This window comes from Sphaeroforma arctica, assembly GCF_001186125.1.
Source record: "Sphaeroforma arctica JP610 unplaced genomic scaffold supercont1.374, whole genome shotgun sequence".
NCBI lineage: Eukaryota > Ichthyosporea > Ichthyophonida > Sphaeroforma > Sphaeroforma arctica.
The window spans coordinates 19,983-26,032 of NW_014040184.1; positions in this window are offsets into that span (position 1 = coordinate 19,983).

Here is a 6,050-nt window from a genome sequence, read left to right on the forward strand (position 1 = left end):
GCTGTTATAATCTGAACAATCATATCGGATGCTGTTGCTACGACCATTACTGGTGGTATAGCTACCTATCTGTACCAAGCATTAGATAGAAATAGTGATTAATACATCGTTTGCATTAATATTGTGTTTATTATATATTTTATGTATAAATACAAGTAAGTACTTATTATACCGATATATACTCGGAATATGTTATTGCCTATATCCTTGTAAGTCTTGATTATTATTGTTGGTTATTGTAGTATATATGTATGGTGTATATCATAGTACCATCACCTGCAATTCAATCTATTGTGCGTGCAATCTCTTATACTATAGCGTATGTTGTACGTCCTGTTATTGGCATCCACTATCATTCTATTATATACTATAATATTTATGAGTATCTATGTAACTTATTGTCTTTCTATGAATAATCTATGTGCCATTGCAATTAGATTTCTCAACTAATATATAGGTGTGCCGTTTGTTATACATGAGATGGCGTGAATGTATTATTTTGTGTTATCATATGTGTATGATTCCTATACCTAATTAGTGTTAATGTGTTGCTAACAGCGTTCTCTCTTCTGTGTGTAAATGAGAGCGCTGTAGCATGCTTAGTTGCTGAGATATCCGTGTTTGTATTTGTTATATGTTGGTTATTGCATGTTGTGTAAGTGCTAACGTTTATTTTAAAACGTAATAAAAAAAATACTAAAATTAGGCCCATTTCAAGGCCCCGTTTTTTTGATAATGTATACGTAAACGCATTGGGCTAAAAGCGTAGCACGCATTAGACTAAAATCAAAACGTTTATGAACCTTAATAAAAATTGTTCGCTTCTCGTCCGTCGATGGTGCGGGCGGTTACCAGTATATTATAAAATGGCTCAAATAACAGTGTTCTGTCCTCTTTCTTCTATTATCACAGATTTGACGAAAGCATATAAATGCCTGTATCCATTAGTAATTGATGGGTATAAGTGGCCTCTACATGCCGTACCTAACCAAACCGTCCATATGTATTGGACTATCATCTTCTCGTGTTTAATTTTTTTTTGTAAACTCTTGATATGTTATTGAATGTGTGAGTGTGGTATGTTGTCCTCATGAGCATACTCGAGTTGGGCGCGCATTCGGTGACTCCGTCACAGCGCCTTCCACGTTCCGACTTCTACGTAATGGTGCTACATGTTCTGACTCTTGTGTAATAATGTTATACATGGTCCGCCACCTACGTAATAGTGCTACACGTTCCGACCTGTTAAGTAATAATGCCTGTATGTTCCGACTCTTGCGTAATGATGTTGTACATGTTCCACCTCCTACGTAACAATGTAGCACGTTCCGGCTTTTACGTAATAATGTTATCCAACTCAACACCACTCACGCGACAATGCAACACGCTTGAGGCTGCGGATTCCTACCGACTCTCAAGTTTTCGCGCAAAGTTCAATGCGGCGTGTCTTCAGGGTTGCTCACCTCTGAGTAAGAGTCTATAGGGTGCTCGCCTGTACTCTCAGCATTTAAATAAACATACGTTCTATTCTGTCGACTGTGATGGTGCCGTGCAACACGCTAGTAAGGCTGCGGCTGCTCACCGACTTAAAAATACTTACGCAAAGTTCAATGCACCGTGTCCTCAGGGTTGCTCGCCACTGAGTTAGAGTCAACAGGGTGCTCGCCTATACCTTAAGCATATAAATATACCTGCCACACACAACCAGCACTCGTGTAACTAGACCGCACGATCCACTCCTGGGTAGCGTTCTCTGAAACTTCCACACTAGGATCACCACTCATGGGCGGCTTTCTCTGAACCTTCCGCGCTGGGCAATAGTGTCGGCCTTGTAATGTTTGATCGATTTCAATTTGTTTGTAGCAGTATGATATGTGTGACGCACCGCGCCTTATACTTGTGTGTATGTTAATATGATTTGCATTACCGCGTAGTGTTTTGCTACGATGAGCCATGCCTTTGCATGATTGATGTTCTGTATATATCTACACGCGGTATGTTGTGTCTCTGTTATAGTAACTTAATCAAAATAAATGCCTTCTGTTTAATAATTTAATAATAATTGTATGTGTTGTTCTGTTGATTTGAGAATCTACCGAGAGTGTGTGTATATGTAAATATCCTATATACTCGATACTATACAGTCTATCTAATTGTCTGTCCTAGACACGCACATACCTGTATTTCACACCCGCAGCTTCTGTGCTGTCAGTTATATTCACTTGCACCAATACATAATACGCTTGTATGTGAACATAAACACGCGCTTGCGCAATGTCGCCGCCTTGGTCATCCATTCCACTGGCCAAGGTAGCTCTTACCTTAAATTATCTTGCCTTGTAATCGACTGTACCCGTGTATTCCTGACGACGTAATCAACTGGTAGCTCGATTGTGTCACCAACAGTAGCATCCATTTACATGTTTGATTGTCACCCCGCCTATCCTTGGCGATGCGCAACACCATCTCGCCGTTGTAATCCGCTGCCAGTCTCGACAAATCCTTTAGCGGTAACTCCCCAACGTAGTATCCCAGTATCAACCCATCTTCCGGCCACAGCAGTTTCTCCCGCGGCAGCACCAAATCCCATTAGTAAAGAACCGATCCACAGTAGTTTCTCCCGCGGCAAAACCAAAATCCCTTAGCAGAACAGCGATTTTTCATTGAGCCATAGCAAGTCCTCCCACGGGAACGCCACCGCTCGGCAGTCGATTGTCGACCCATCGACAAGCCACACCACGTTGTCGTCCAACTTTAAAGTGTATCACTTTATAAAGACGTCCTGGTCACCTTCACACTGCCTCATAATTGTTTGCGTTATACTCGTCAGCACACAGCAAAATTGTCGATTGTAACTGAATGATATCTCCCGCACCAAGTTATGCATCGCAATACACATACCCCCATAGTGTTTTCTCATCATAGGAACACTAGCGGTAGCTCCTGGATATCTTGTCGTGTGTGTCACCTCTCTGACAACTAAAATGGTTGTACGCTTGTATTGACGTCAGCACCATGTAAAGAGTTCTGTGTGCGTAAAATTCGCTCGGGGTAAAATATTTTGTTAGTGAACACTCGGGTCCATAGCAGACTTATTATCTGCCCAATAACCTTTCCCCGTCATGTGTGACAGACTTTGTCGATTGTGTCTACTCTAAGTAACTTGTTTCCGCACATATGCTTGCAACAACGTCACCCAGTACAGTACGTACCCCTTGTCCTACCCACTTGTCGGCTGGTCATAGTATACCACAGTTGATCGACCGTGGCCTCTCTACCCAGACTTGTACCGGTACTCACAAATCACCCTTTTGCGAGTGTTTGACATTTTCTGTAAAGAATTCTGTACCCTACAAGAACATATTCTTGGAAATATTCCTATGTTTGTGTGCCTTGTTTTGTAAATATAAAAATATGTATAATATATATTTTGCATTCCCGTAAAAGATAAACAGCAGATCCGTCCACAGCATAAATGACTAGCCGCATTGTTAGTATTGTCAAGGCTGTGTTCGCGTAGAAATCATCAGCAATTGTCTATGACACCAGTCAAGCAATTTGCCAAGCAGTCATAAACGTATGTACCGCATCTTCGATAGATATCGAATTATATATAGTGAACCATGCCACCAGCCGTGCCGCCTGCTGCATAATTAACCACTGTCACTCAGATGATTGCGCGCCGTATATGCTAGCACAATGTGTAAGCAGGACTGAGAGTATCCTTACTCCTCTTTCGAATGATTGGTGTAAAAAGCCGGGCCTCCACATTAGACTCTATGTAAAAACGTACTCTTAAGCAGTACGCAAATTATAAACGTACTCTTAATAGTACAAGGAACTTAAGTCTCCTAAATGTGCTCTTAATAGCACGAGGAACTTAAGTTTCCTAAAATGGCTTTTAATGGTTTTATTAATTAAACCTTTTCCATTTAACATATAAGATATTTGGATGAGGCCACTAAAAGGCCTCAGTAAAATACCAAACATAAAAGAGTTGGTCTAGTTCTATTAATAGAGCTTTATTTACTTTCCAATTCTATTTATATCTGAATACTTCGGTAGAGAGATGGCTCAACCGAATTTAGGTTTCTAGGGACTATTAACGTTACCTAGTTGATCCTCTGATAAGCCAACCAGATGGCCAGCTCTCTAGGGTGTCGGCCCAAATGAAAAGTGGACATATATAGAGGTAGACAATTAAAGAGGTAGACATATAAAGAGGTATGACTGTATATATATATATATATATATTTAAAAGTTTTGTTGTTGTTTTTTTGGGTTTTTGTTTTTGTTTGTTTGTTTGTTTTGTTTTTTGTTGGTTTGTTGGTTTTTTTAAACAAAACCCAAAAATATAGAACAAAACAAAACATTCAATTTCCTGTGAGAACAAAAGTCTGTTGTGAGGCTTGGCCGCGTGAGTCTGAGATTCTGTGGACTGTGAGCCTGTGTCCTGTGACTCTCTTCTTGTTTTTAGCCACTGTGACAAAAAAAGGATAAGAAACTCATCATCAAAATAAATATTACCGTAGCGTTGTTATGGCAATGCAAATTTTCTATCAACATTTCGCCGCAGAGCAGCAAAGCCTTACTTTTATTCGATGACTCGATGTGGACATTAAAATACTTAATATTGACCTATACTGCCTGTTACACGATTGCGCGGTTGTGACTTGTCACCTTGTTTATTTTTAACTAAAATATTAATATAAAAAATTCTAAGAATTATGGTCGCTGTGGGGACGAGTAGTGGTAATCGATATAATACTCGTTACTTTCTAATTAGACGTCCTGCTGGTTACTTGCTCCATCATACGGGGTTCAACTCCGGTCACTCTAGCTCTAGTATGACACACATCTCCGAACAGTGAAACGTGTGTGCTTGTTAGCCTAATTAGAAGCCTACAAGTCAAAACAACTGCAGGAAGCCTACCTAGTGTTTTCTTCCGAAGCTGTTTATACTCGGCGAAAGTGGTGTGCGAGTTAAAGTATAGCACGTATTAAGATAGAATTGGAAATTGAGTTGTAAACTCACAACGCCATTTGTATGAATTATGGCCTATATACAATCTAGTCACCCTCGTCAAACCGAACATTACTAGGACATACGAGGAAGCCCATTGAAATCACCGTCTTAATATATATATATATATATATATATATAGTCATCACATCCAAGCAGCTCGGAAGGTGTAAGATCAAACAAAACAAGACAAAACGATGAGTTCGGATAACCTCTCCCGTGCCGAAATTGGTGCAGCAGACACATCTCAATGCAGCCCCATAAACAATTGTGAAGATAAACAAACACCAACACTGTCGCTAAGGCGTATGTCGAGCACATTACAAGTATGGGTTAAAAAGAAGAATCGGAAGGTCAAGTCATCGGCCACCAGGCGGAAAATTCTGTTCATGGCAGTGCTGTGTACGCTGATGTACTTCTTACTGACGAGTGACGCGGGATATAATGGGTATGAGGGGCTACACATTGTGTCCTTGCATTGAAGTACTGCCAGATTGCTGCAGTGAGTATATGTATAGAAACATGGGTTTGAATATGTATGCAAGTCCGCTTTATATATATGAAGTCACCTACGCACAAAAACGCACGTAACATAACGATCGTGTATGCGTGTGTATATGAAGCGCTTTCATGATCCTTACACCTGAATTAACTGTCTGACAAATTGATACACTCTATTGCGCGTACTAGTTACCTGCCTTGCATCTTTGTGCACATGTCATACATTTAAATATTGCTGTCTAGCTTTCTCTTCCGGATTTTGTATACGTGTATGCACAGATATGTGTGATAAAAAATAGTACCATACCCATACCTGAGTGTGAGTATACGTGCACACACTCATCTAAACACACTAATATGTTGTTCATATTTATATAAACAATACTGTGTATTTCCTTACGTATGCACATGAAAATCATAGAATTCAATTATTAATTGTTGATATTTAATATATGGTATTTCGCATGCAATTATATATATATATGTATACATACATATATATGTATATGTATATATAAATTAATAC